The sequence below is a fragment of the Callorhinus ursinus genome, unplaced genomic scaffold (genome assembly GCF_003265705.2).
Source record: "Callorhinus ursinus isolate GAN/ISIS: 27379988/994484 unplaced genomic scaffold, GSC_fseal_2.0 scaffold41, whole genome shotgun sequence".
Taxonomy (NCBI): Eukaryota; Metazoa; Chordata; class Mammalia; order Carnivora; family Otariidae; genus Callorhinus; species Callorhinus ursinus.
The window spans coordinates 10,668,692-10,682,190 of NW_027397103.1; the positions used below are offsets into that span (position 1 = coordinate 10,668,692).

At 53.1% G+C, this 13,499-nt stretch overlaps 1 protein-coding gene across 1 annotated transcript in view; it reads right to left on the reverse strand.

Moving 5' to 3' along the window:
- CAMKK2 (calcium/calmodulin dependent protein kinase kinase 2) overlaps positions 1 to 12,168 on the reverse strand; it is a 52,415-nt gene extending 40,247 nt beyond the window's left edge. Inside the window, exon 1 of the mRNA XM_073881144.1 lies at positions 12,035 to 12,168. The gene's annotated coding sequence lies outside the window, so the exon portion shown is untranslated. The remainder of the gene's footprint in view (positions 1 to 12,034) is intronic.
- Positions 12,169 to 13,499: the final 1,331 nt, after the last annotated feature.

A 13,499-nucleotide genomic window follows, 5' to 3' on the forward strand; every position in this document is an offset into this window, starting at 1 on the left:
ACTGAGCCACCCAGGTGCCCCGAATTCTTTTTTTAAGATTTTATTTTTGGGGCACCTGGGTGGCTCAGTCAGTTAAGCATCTGCCTTCGGCTCGGGTCATGATCCTAGGGTCCTGGGATCGAGCCCCCTGTCGGGATCCCTGCTCAGCAGGGAGTCTGCCCCTCCACCTACTCCTGTGTGTGTGTGTGTGTGTGTGTGTGTGTGTGTGCGCGCGCATATACGCGCCCTCTCCCTCTCTCAAATAAATAAAATCTTTAAAAAAAATTTATTTTGGGTGCCTGGGTGGCTCAGTTGGTTAAGCGACTGCCTTTGGAGCGACTGCCTTCGGCTCGGGTCATGATCCTGGAGTCCCGGGATCGAGTCCCGCATAGGGCTCCCTGCTTGGCGGGAAGTCCGCTTCTCCCTCTGACCCTTTCCCCTCTCATGCTCTCTCTCTATCTCATTCTCTCTCTCAAATAAATAAATAAATAAAATCTTTAAAAATAAAAAAATAAAAAAATAAAAATAAAAAAAATAAAAATAATTTATTTTTAAGTAATCTCTACACTCAACGTGGGGCTTGAACGTACAACCCTGAGATCAGGAGTCACACGCTCTACCGACTGAGCCAGCCAGGCGCCCCCAGAAGTGAATTCTTAAAAGAAAGAAGGTAACGTAACCATGGCAGGAGTTAGGATAATAAACCTAGAGGGCTGAGGCACGCAGAGGAGGAGACAGCTGGCCCCACTCCTATTCCTGTCTCCCACCCTACTGTCTGAGAAAGAAATCATGAACTGTGTTCCTGGCTGTGTGTCCCGATCACTGAAAGAATCCAACCCAAGTTCAAGGTTCTCTGCGGCCCAGCTTGTTATGTTACACATCCCCCAGGAAAGGATAAGCAGGACCCTTGAAGCTCCATTGCTTGGACTGTCCACATACAAATGACTTAGCCTCCCTCGGCCTCAGTTTTCTTATCTATAAAATGGGCATTCACCCAACAGTCATGAGGATTACATGAGCTAAGCACGCAGTATCATGTCTGGTACATGGTTATATGATCAAAAAGCTATTCTTTCAACAATTACCTATCGAATGCCTACTCCCTGCCAGGCTGGGTTCCAGAATGTTCCTATGAGGTACTGATGTCCAAGCCAGCCAGCCTGCTCTCGTGTGGGTTCCATCGCTCTGGCCATAGGGGCTGCCGCCCCCAGGGCAGGGAGGCAGCTCCAGTGGCCTGTCCTCCCTCCCAGAGCCGCCTCTGACAGGTCTGCAAAGTTCCTGAAAAGAAAACTAGTCTGGCAGCACCTGAGAAAGTTAATGGAGAATTTTTTTCTTGCCAAGAAAAAAACAATTGCTTATCGATCTTCACTCCAGGCCAAGGACACCAAGCCATCTGCCCCCAGCAAAGCTGCTTTTAATCAGTCTCCTTGACAAGCTGGCGTCTGGCCAGGGCCTTGGCCCTTGAGGTCTGGAGGAGGCAGGACGGAAGTGAAGGCCTCTGTGCTGGAGGGGCAAATGTGTCCAGGTCTCAGGAAAGAAGGCCCAGACCTCAGTGCCTCGAGACCACCTGGAGCCCCCTGGTCTCCAGAGAGGCTTGACAGGCAAGATGGCCATTCTGCCTGAGGGGAGGGCGATCTTCCACCACTAACCCCTACAGAGTCCAAGCCAGGGTTCCAATGGTTCTGGGGCCATAGACCCTACAAGGTCACAGGCTCCATAGGGATTTGATGAAACCTATCAACACTCTGCCCAGGAGGAAAAAAAAAAATCATACAAAGACAATGGTTTGCATAACAACCACAACAGCTAAAAACCAACTGAGCACTGACCCTGCACCAAGCATGGCTAACCATTCCACCTGGGTCATTTGATCCCCACAGGCCCTCTGCAAGGGAGGGACAGCTGAGCATGCCATTGAGGGGTTGGGGGGCCCCTTTCTGCAAAACTGCTTGGGTTTGACAAAAACACCAAGAGCCCTCTCCCCAGAGCCTCTCCTGTGTCCTCTCCCTTCCCCTGAAGGCTCCCCCATCCCCCCAGGGCTGGCAGCCCCAAGCTCCCCCACCTCTCACGAGGTGGCTCAACAGAACAACCAGACCCTTCCTGAAGCAGATGGTCCAGGCTCCGGGCCCGGATGAAGGGAAGCGCTCCTTCCTCTGCCAGGAAGCCAAGGGGTACCAACCTCTAGGAAGCACGTTCCCATTTCCTAGGGGCTGTTTCCAACCTGTGCCTGCTCACCAAATGCAGAGGCACCATACGAGCCCAGCCAGCAAGTAGCCAGCAAGTGTGCTAGGGACATGCCTCAACCCGAGACATACCCTGCAAGGGGTTCCCTGAGCTCCCAGGCACCGTGGGCTAACAAAGGGGCCTCAGGTAGCTGCAAGGATGCTGCCAACGCCAGGGACGATGTCCTCCCTGGGAGAACAGGCTTGGCCAGACACATCCTCTCTTACGTGGGTAAACTGAGGCCCAGCGAGGTCCTAAAGGAAATTCACTCACACATTTGTTCCTTTAGATAATTACTGAGGACCTACTATGTGGCTGGTAAACAAAATAGATGTGATTTGTTAAAAGTACGTACATGGGGTGCCTGGGGGGCTCCGTCAGTTCAGCATCTGACTCTCGGTTTCCGCTCAGGTCATGATCTCAGGGTAGTGAGATCAAGCCCCTCACTGGATCTGTGCTCAGTGGGGAGTGTGCCTGAGATTCTCTCCCTCTCCTTCTGCCCCTCCCCCTGCTTGCACTCAATGTCTTTCACTAGAGATCCCTCTCTCTCTCTTTCCCTCCCTCTCTGTAAAATAAATAAAATCTTTAAAAAACAAAGTAGGTACACAAATAACTCTACAAGTATAAATGAGGAGAAACCAGGACAAGATAAAAGAGAAAACAGGGGAGATGCCTGGGTGGCTCAGTTGGTTAAGCAGCCAAGTCTTGATTTTGGCTCAAGTCGTGATCTCTGGGTCCTGGAACTGAGCCCCATATTGGGCTCCACGCTCAGTGGGGAGTCTGCTTGAGGGTTCTCTCGCTCTCCCCCAACGCCCCTCTCCCTGCTCACACTCTCTCTCTCAAAAAATACATTTATTAATTTAAAAAAAGAGAGAGAGAAAACGGAGGGTCCCACTTTAGATCGGAATGGGGGGGGCCTCACTTGAGGAAATTATATTTAGGCTGAGACCTACAGGGTGCGTAGGTGCTGAGGGGGCAGGAACTTGTTCCAGAAGTGAGCTTCTGAGAAGGCCCCGAGGCAGGAAAGATGTGGGAGAGTGGAGGGAACAGAAAGAAGCACCACCCCCTCCTCCCCAGATTGGAGGCACGTGAGTGTGAGCGTGAGCGTGAGTGCACGGAGGGTGCGCGGGAAGGAAGCTGGAGGGGCTGGAGCACAAGAGCTTTGTAGGAAGTTGATGGAGAACACAAAGGGCAACCCAGGGCAGAGTTTCAGGGACCCCACTAGGCACCTGTTATAGATTGAATTGTGCCCCGCCCCCGGCCAAAAAAGATATGCTGGAGTCATAACCCTGAGACCTCAGAATGTAACTTGATTTGGAAGAGATGGTCTTTACAGAGGTCATCAAGTTACAGTGAGGTCACTAAGGTGGGTCCTAATCAAATATGACTGGTGTCCTTATAAAAAGGGGAAAATCTGGACCCAGAGACAAACCCACACAGGGAAGAACACATGGGAACGTGGAAGCAGAGACCTGGTGCTGCCCTGTCGGGCCAAGGAATGCCAAAGATGGCCAGCAGAAGGCGGGAGGGAGCTGGATCAAGGGCTTCTTGCCTCCACAACTGTGAGACAATACAGTTCTGCTGGTGAAGGCCCCCAGTCTGTGGTTCCTGGTCACAGCAGTTAGCCCTAGCAAACTAACACAGCTCCCGCCCACCCGGAGCAGCCGGCTGCCTCCGAGGCCCCAATTCAGAGGTGTTTCCAAACAGGAGCGGAGACCTGGGGGGCTCGGCGGGACTGGCCAACACAGGGCTAAGGTCTGATGTCAGCAGGAACACTCCAGATTCCAGCCCTGGCCCAGCCAAACAGTCTTATCAGTTCAGTGACACCAACCCTTACAAATGACTCTCCTTAAGCACTCTTTGTTTGGAGGCATGGAAACGGACTGTCTCCCCAGAGACAAAGGCCCCCCCTTGGTAGACAGCAGGAGGGATAATGCCCGTTTTAGCTTAGCGTGCACAGACCCCGTCCCCATCACAGTCCCGAGAGCAAAAGGGTGGCAAATGGTGACTCCGGGTGACAACTGGCCACCAACATATTTTGCTTGACCTACCCTGTGTCTAAAACTATTTGAATGAGAGGTCAACATCTCAAAGCCAGGACATTTCAGATAAAAGGCAAAATTTCCAGAGTCTCTGGAGGTACTGGACACTCCAATAGCACTGGGCCTGTGTTCTCTCCTGGCAACAGCTCATGGCAGCCTCAGACAGGACATACAGTTGCCCGCGTGCCCCAGTCCTCGCCGCCCCCCCTTTCCTCCCCAACACCGAGGACAGGCCAAGTGCACATCACATGCCCGCCCCCTTTTTCCACAGCTCCTGCCCTGTCTCACCCCTCTAGGCCCTGCTTGGAGATGCGTCGGATGTCAGGGCTAAATAGGGCACACATCGAGGGTCACCTGCTCCAACCATTTCAATTCACCAATGAGAAAATGAACGTTCAGGAAGATTTACTGATTTGCCCCAAGTTAAGCAGTGGTTCCACAGGAAAAGCTAAAATTGGTCTGAGTTTTTCGAGAAGGGGCTAACAATTACAAGTACAGCCTTGCAAGGTCCACATATTACATCCTAAATAAAGTCCAGGCTGGGCAAAATCTCTAACAAAGGGGAGGACACAGCCCATTCTTCTGACTTCCTAAGACCTCAACCTGCTTGAGAGGGGGAGTATGAAGACAGGGGGTCCTCGGGTGGTCAGAAAAGAAATGCATAGGATTTGGGAGTGGAGACATCACCCTGACTTAACTTGTGAGAGCCGCGGTCTTGCCTTTCTTTTTTACTCATCAACTCCAGGACCTAGAACTTTCCAGAATGCTGTAGCACTCAGTAAATGTTGGCTTGAGGCCGTCGTTTATATCACCCATCCCAAGGCTGCTAAGAAGTTTTCTTTAGCTGGCTTAGAGTCCATGTTCCTTTAGTCTAGTAACAGCAGCTTGCTTTACATCTGGGAAACCATTCTTTCTTGTGAAAGGTGACTCCATGGTGCTGTCTGTACCATCAACTTCAGAGATTCCCATATGACTTAAGCCTAGTCAATGAGGCATGAATTGCTCTGGTCAAGAGATTTGATTCAAGAGTAGATGTGTGACTCAAGTCAGACCACCAAGTCTCATTCTAGGATTTGGCAGAAGTATTGAGAATGTCTCTTTCTGTGGAACTTGGAGCAAAAAGGATGTATTTCTAGAGTTATCAGGGGCTGGGGAACAACCCTCCCTTAGAATGAAGTCGACAGAGAGAGAAGAGAGGCAACAGAAAGAGAAGAACTGAGGCCAGAGACACTGTTTGAGTACCTGGATCCAGCCATGCCTGAAGCCCCACATACACCAGAAGCTTTTAACTACATGAGCCCATTTTTGCTTAAGTTAGTTTGTGACTGGTTTTCTGTCACTTATGACCAAGAGTCGTGACTGACAGAAGACACAGAGCTGATTAACAGAAAAGCTTCTCCACTAAGCTTCCTGCCAGATCAACAGTTTCCTACACTGTAAGGCTCTCAACCAGGCTAAACTGCCAGGCAGCTGCAGGTCCCCTGGTGACCCAGACAGCCTTCACCTTGACAGTGAGGCAGAAACCAGAACTTCCAAAGTCTTTTTTTTTTCTCTTTAATCTTTTTTTTTTTTCTCTTTAATCTTAAAGGAAAAAAAATCAAGGATAGGGAAAGGAAGGGCTAATGAACAGGACAGAGTGAAGGAAAGAAAGTGACCAGCATCTTCGATACAAGAAATGCATCAGTGTAGCTGGGGCCATGATGGTGTTAGATGGCAGCCAGCTCTCTGGAGTTCTTGCCAAGTGCCAGGCACTATTCTGAGCACTCTACATGTTTCATCTCATTTAACTGTCAGAACAACTTTATGAGTCAGGGACGCTTATCATGCTTATTTCACTGGTGAGGACACTGAGGCAGAGAGTCCGAGCGACTTGCCCACAATCACACAGCGCTTGGGGAAAGCATGGGTGTAAACCAAAGGCTCCTGGAGAGGTGGGACATGGTGATCAAGTGAAGGTCCCTTCTGCACACAGCAAAGGCTCCCTCAACGGAGGCTGTTGCCAAGAAAGCACTTCCACGGCTAGCAAGTTCAAGTCCCTCAACTGGCTTGAATTTATATTAAAACAAAATTTTTTATCTCTAATCCTACCGTGCTGACTTTACTCTCTTCATCTTCCCCTCTAACTCTTGTCCACATGCATCACTTTTCACAAGATTTAAATCAAAGTGTGCACAGAATTTCATGTCCTTGCTTACAAGTGTCAAAAAGAATTTGTGCACGCTCCCGAGGCTCTTTCCTCTTTGGCGCAGGGCTGCAGATGGAGTCGCTGAGACCCAGGGAGGTGAGGTGACCTCCGCAAGGGAGCCTAGCAGGTCCAGGGCTAGGCCAGGGTGAGAACCAGGGGTCCTGACCCCTGCAGCCCCATGTCCCCTGGGGGCCACAACAGTTATTGAGCAAGAAGCCCAAGTGTCTTCTTCCGAGGCTATTGTTTGGTCAATAAGGAAGTATGGAGAGGGGGGCCCCGTTCACACAGCCAAGCATCTTAAGCCAGGTGCGCCCCAGTGGCCCCCCATCTTGAAGAGGAGGAAGTGTCAGTGGGTGGGTGGCTGTGGAGCAGGTGTGGGGGGTATCTGGAAAGGAGGTGGGAACCATATTACTTCTTTCCCCCTCTTCCCCCTGAATCTTTCACTGAACCAAAGGAAAAGGCAGGGAAACAACTGGAATTTCAGTTTGTAATGAAAAGAAGTAACAATTTGAAACAAATGAAAGAAATAACTGGGACTCCAACATTCTGCAGCCTGGCAAGTCGGAGATAGAGGGGGCCAGCCTGGAATCCACAGGCACCCCTGCCTTGCCCACCCACGGCCCTTCTCCTTCCCTCTTCCCTGCGGTTTGGAGGTGATGCTAAATCCAGTTCCCTCCCTCCGGAACCTCCAGCCCAAAGCAACCCCAGACAGGGGGACCAACCCTGTCCCCCACACCTGGACACAGAAGCTGGGAGAATTGTCTGAGATGAACCTAGATAAAATCTCTTTCCATCAGAAGCCTCAAAGGCAAAATCCTAACACACTTGTAAAAACCCATAAGGGAGGTGTTCTTTCTTCCACACCCTGCCCCCACCCAAACCACTAGTTCCCCATTTAAACTTCTCCAGCAGAGGCTTATCTCAGACACCACCCACGATGCCCCTTCCCCCATCCACTCACCTCCTACCTCACGCCCCTGCAGGCAGAGGGGCCAGACCTTGGCCGGAGAGGGGTGAGGGGGCATCTCCTTGCGGGACCATCCTCTCTCCACTGCAGGTTGGGTTAAGCATTTTTTATCTCTGCAACTGCCATCTCTCAACTATTTACAGAGCCAACAGGATAAAAAGAGACAACATAAAAATAGTTGCTCAGCAGCTTTCGGGATGGGGTGGGGGTGGGGGTACAAGAGACTCTTGGAATTTTCTTTCTCTCCTTTTCAAAGGGGAAAATGCTAGAATTGTTTATCTCTTCCAGAGCACTCCCCAAGAGTTCAGAGACCACCCACCTGGGAGCTCTCCGGGGACAGGGACCACATCCCAGCGTCCCTCAGCTCCCAGGACAGGGCTTGTTACCAGCCCCCCAAAAAGTGTGGGCTCAGTTCAGTGACATATCATCAGGGTTCCAGAGCCAGCGCTAAGTGAAGCGCCTTGCTCTGCCCTGTTTCCATCCGGTCTTCCAAAACACATGAGCCAGTCAAAAAAACAAAACAAAACTTGGCTTTTCTCTATGCTTAAAATGTTTCGTAATTGAAGAAAACGTTCGGCAGCACCACTACCAACATGACAGAAACCGAAAACACGGGCAGCTGAAATCACTCCTTCCCCATTTTGGTCATTAACGCCCCCTGCAGGGAATGCCAGAGCCAGAGGTCTGAGCAACCTGAGCAACCACCTCCCTTGAAATAGACCCAACTTTTGGTTGTGTTGAGGAAGGGATCCAATCAGGGAAGAAAGAAAAAAATAATCACTTAAAATCTTATTTTTCAGAGAGCAAAACCATACCCTCCTGGAGAAAATGGGTATGATCTGCCACCATATGGAGGCCAAGGGAGACTAGAGCACTCAGGATTAGAAGGTAGGCCAGGAAACTAGACAGATCCCAGGGGCCAGGGCATTGATTTTCTCATCTATAAAATGGAGCCACTGCGGCCTAGTCAGAGGGTGGCTTTGGAGTCCATCTTCTATATGAAAGCTGGTTCACAGTCAATGCTCCCAAAGACCCTGTTCTCCCCTCCTCTCTCCGTTCCACCTACGCAGCTGTCAAACGGAAGAGGCTAAGGGGTGCTCTTTTCTGAGCTTCCTCCCAGGTCAGTGTTTGCTAGACTTCTGATTTCCTCCGTGGTAGGCATTTCTGGCTAAGCCTTTGGGAGACTGCACTGACTGCACGCCTGGCCACCGGGTTAGGGCTCCATCTGTCTGGTGAGGCTTTCTCTACTTTGTGGATTTACTTACCTGGAAAAAGTCTCACAAAATACATGCCAAGAGATGACATGAGGCCCTACATCTAACAAATCACCGTGACGGAAGAAATGGAACCGAAGGACATCCACACTCTCCCTGAAAAATCACACGCGTCCGTGTCCCCTCCCCCACCCCCCCCACCCCCGCCCCGTGCATTGACCCTGGAGGCACTGGGCTTTGGAAGGAAGGATTCTTGTGGCGGAGCTGGAGGGGGCAAAATGGAGGGAATCCTGAAAACCCTGTTCATGGGAACTGTTCCCCAACTGATTTCAGAGACCCTTCCTTCCACCACTGTCTCTTTGCAAACAGAGTGACAAAATAATGTCTCATGCCCAGAGGTTTATTAATTGGGCGCTGAAGAGGCAGAGGAATGCACAAAGTGCATGGTGTAAACAACCCAGTGTCCACCAGCTGATGAATGGATAAACAAAATGGGGTCTATCCATACAAGGGAATACTACTCAGCCACAGAAGAGAAACACGGAGATGTTCTACAGCATGGATGAACCTCGGGAAACATTTATGCTCCAAGAAAGAGAAGCCAGATGCGAAAGGTCACATATCAACAGGTCAACAGGGGAACAAAAACATTCTGAAAGAAGAAAAGGCCATTCCAAGAGAGGAATGCAATTTCCTTCACTCCCAAGAAAGGAGGCGCAGACATGAGGGAGAAGGCCAAGGCAGCACCCTGGAGCCAGTCATGCCTGAACCCCACGCCCCAGGGCCTGTAACCCAAAGGGGAGGAGCTAACTGGGAGAGCACAACATCCGGGGAAAAATAGCAACACGAGGCCCTCTGACCCAAAGGACAATCTGAAATAGCATTTGCCCCAAATCTCCAGGACTGGAAAAGGAAATGAGAACTCTAGGCTTCCCACAGCTACCAGAAGGTGGCATGCAGAGAGGAAGGTTGCGAGTGACCCTAAACAAGTTATAGGACTTTGCCTCTCTGAGCCCTTCCATTAAATGAGTTCATGATGGCATGAGGATGACTCTGCAACCCACATTAAAATCTGAGTCAAAATGCCTTGAAAATAGGCTTGGCCTGCCCCACCCAGTTCCTCTTGACAGAGGTGTCTCCCCACCCAGCAGCCCATCTTGGATCCAGGTTGAGGCTCTCAAGGAGGGAACTCTGAGTTACTGCAGAAAGTTCTTTCTGCTAGGTCAAACCCTTACCCTTCTACTCCCATGCAACCTCCTTTTATTTATTTATTTTATTTATTTATTTTTAGCCCATTACTCAAGGCTGAGCACAAACAACACCTCTTTCTGGGAGCCTCCTGGCTTCATACCGGCCAGAAGAGATTTCTCCAGAAACTCCACAGCCCTCTGCTTCCTTCATTCCTAGCACACTGATTCCTCCTGGTGTTTTTCAACAGGTGCCAGGACAATTCTTTGTGCCTGGCATGGATCTGGCCTGCTTGCCGGACATTTGGCATCCTTGGCTCCAACCCACCAAAGCCAGAAGTGCTCAGTATCACTTTGACAACCAAGTCACCAGGCACTTTTCCAAATGCTTGCCAGGAAGGTGGGACTGCCCTTGATGAGAGCTACTGCAGAGTTATTGGTGAATAATTTGGCTACTAGCCCACTAACAACCTGGGAACAAAGACAAGTCAATAAGCATCAGCAGCATGCCTGCTTAGATCTGTGTCCCCCTAAGCTGGCTTAGTAAACAATTCTGGACCCCTCAAAAAGCTGAGGGCAGCCTTGCAAGGGACCCTGCTCTAGGAGAGGTGGTAAAGTGCATAGGCTCAAGGGCCTGACATGCCTGTGTGACCCTGGACAAGTTGCTTAACCTCTCTGATCCCTCTATAGAATGAGGCTAACTCCTAGCAACACTGCAGGATTGTTTCCACCCTTGACCTCCTCATCTCTACAATGGGAATAAAAATCTCTGCCTCTAGGATTTTGGTAGACCTTAAATGAGATAATAAACGCAACACATAGCACAGTGTTTGGAGGCTCATCAAATGATGGCTATTACTTTTTATTACAAAAATACACTGTGCTCTCACTACAATAGCTGCTTTCTATATAGGAAGGGCTGATGATGAGCAATCTGGAAGGAGGTGCCAGGGCTCACCACAAAGCTGCATTTGCATAGCATGAACACTGTTTATTCTTAAATTGCATGTTTCTGTGGGGTGGTTTGGAAGGCAGGGGATCGCTCCCCCAAAGCCCTCCCCTTGTTGCTGCCCCTACCTCCCCCTGAGAACATGGGAGCCTATGGGGACAGAGAGCTATCCTGTTTTCTCTCCCCTGGGGGCAGAGCTAGGCAAGGGGGTGTGGTAAATGACAGTACCACTCTAGGGTACATGAAGTTTCTATCTCTGGGACTGTAGGGACTTCCAGATTGAGGAAGGTTAAAGTTACCTTCAAGGAAGTGGACACTACATGTCCCACCCCAGGCCAGCGAGCCCCTCTCTTACTGACGGCACCAAGTCCCCCGCCCCCTCCCCAAACGGCATCCCTCCGCCCCAACCTTCTGAGGGAGACAGGAGAGGCTAAGGTGCAACCTCCCCACAGCCAAGTGAGAGCAGCAGGGAGGCTGGCAGAGCTGTGAATACACCCGCTTCCCAAACTGGGCAGTGCGGGGGTGGGGGGAGCCAGGAAGAGCTCGAGGCTGGATAGGGTGGCATTCCAGGCACCGAGATCCAATGCTTAGCGGGGCTGGGCCCGGACTCCTCGCGTCCCCAAGAGTCAAGCAGAGGGTGCCGGTGAAGGCACCTCTCTGCACTCACTGAGTGCTGAGGATCGGATGTAAATTAGGTCAAAAAGACCAGCCAGCGAGGTTCCGGAGGGCGGAGGCAGAGGGCCAACTAAGGGAGGCAAAGGTCCCCAGGCCCCGCAACTGCTGATCCAGGGTCCTGCCCCCTGGTGTTGGTCCAACCCACCAGGTCCTGGGTTTGCCCCCAAGACAAGCGGGGTGCGGGGGTGGGGTGCTCAGAGTCCGGTGTCCCTCTCCTTCCCTGCACTCTTCCCTAGCTTTCCCCACCTGTCAAACGCGAGAAGGTGGGCCTAGGCCGCCTCCAAGATCCTTGACTGCCCCGGCCCCGGGTGACATCGGTTCCAAACTCCGGGACCGCCCCTCCCACCCCCGGCCGGGCGCGGCCCAGCCAAGGAGGCCACCCCAAGGCCCCAGGCGCTCCGAGGACGCGGGGGAAGGGGCGCCGGGGGGCCGGGTCCCCCCACGTGGCGGGGCGTGGGGCGGCGCACGTGGGGTCCCCTCGATGGAGGGAACTGGGGCCGGCCTCAGGGCTTTGTCTGCAATCCCAGCAGCGGTCCCGCGCCCCGAGAGGACGACGGCGCCCGGGGCTGCGGCGCTGCGTCCGCGGCCCGCGGCCCCGCTCCCGTCAGCTCACCTGGGCTCCGCGCCACCGCCTCCCGCGCTCTGCGCCCCCGGCTCGGCTCCGCTCAGCTCAGCGCGGCCGCGCGCTCCTCTCCGCGGCCCCAGCGGGCGCGCGGGGTTGGGGGGGCGGCGGGGGCGGGAGGAGCCGCCCGGTTTCGGCTGGGGCGCGACGCCGCCGCGGGCTGCGCGGGGATTGGCCGCGGCCGCTGGAAACCCGGGCGCGGAGCCGCCCTCGGCGCGCCCCCGCCGGCTCGGCCCCGCGCCGGGGAGGGAGGGGAGGCGGGAGCCGGCGGAGGCGAAAGTAGCGGCGAGGCAGGGGAAAGAAGAAAGGGGAGGAGGCGTAGGCGAGGGGAAGTGAGGCGGGGCCGGGAGCGGTCGGAGGAGGCCGCCGACCCGCTCCGAGGGGAGAGACCTGGCGGGCGCCGGAGCGCGGGTTGCTGCGCGGCAACTTTGCCCCCGCCCGCGGCGCGCACCTGCCCCGGTTCTCCCCGCGGCGGCTGCGGCACCCTCGGGCAGGCCGGACGCGCCGGCAGCGCTCGCTTTGTTTGGCCAAACGCGAGGACCGCAGGGCGGCGGCTGAGTCGCGGAAAGTTCCCCAAGCCCGCGGGACAGCCGGGGTCCCGCCTAGCGGCCCGACTTCCGTCCCGGGGCTGCTCCCTCTGCACCAGGGGCGGGCGGTGGATGCGGCCTGGATTTCGGGTCACCACCCATTGGGGGAAACCCCTTTCCTCACCCGCCTCCCCACTGACCACTGCTCAGGGCCCGACCTAAAGGCTGGGCAACGGTGTTCCTTTCCCACCCCCGCCTCCACCCGGATATACCAAACTACACGAAACCCAATGAAGTTCTGGCTTTTCCCCAAGACTACTTAGATGCTTTTTGTGAAATACATCATCTTCTTCACATTCTACCCCTTTGGGGCGCCCTCTTTTGCTGGAGCCTTAAGAGTGTGTTTAGTCCCCCAGCTGGGTAACGGCACTGCCCGGGGGCGGCGGGGGGGGGGGGCAGGGAGAGAGGAGACCTCAAAGGCTGCCTGAACCGCCGACCTTAGGTGGTTTCGAAACGCAGTCCTGAACCAAAAGATACCCAGGGGATGTCTCGCTGACCCTGCCAAGGAAACAAAAGGGAATCAAGAGTCCAGAGGGGAGTCAGGGGCCAAAGTAATTAAAGGTTCAAAGTCCTCTTGTACTGGGTGGATTTCCAGTCCCCCTCAGTTTAGTATTTCCGTGCTGCAGGGGTGCTCACAGACAACTCAGAGCTTCCAACCAGATGACCACCATTTCTGATGTGACTCACCACACATGCTTTTTTTTTTTTTTTGTAATAGTGAAAGCCCGGAAACAACCTTCCTCAATGTTCATGGGCGGAATGGATAAACGAAACGTATAATGGCCATTTGATGGAATACTATGCAATAGTTCGAAGGAGTACATTAGCTGTATTTATACACACACACGGGAAGATCTCCAAACCAGAAT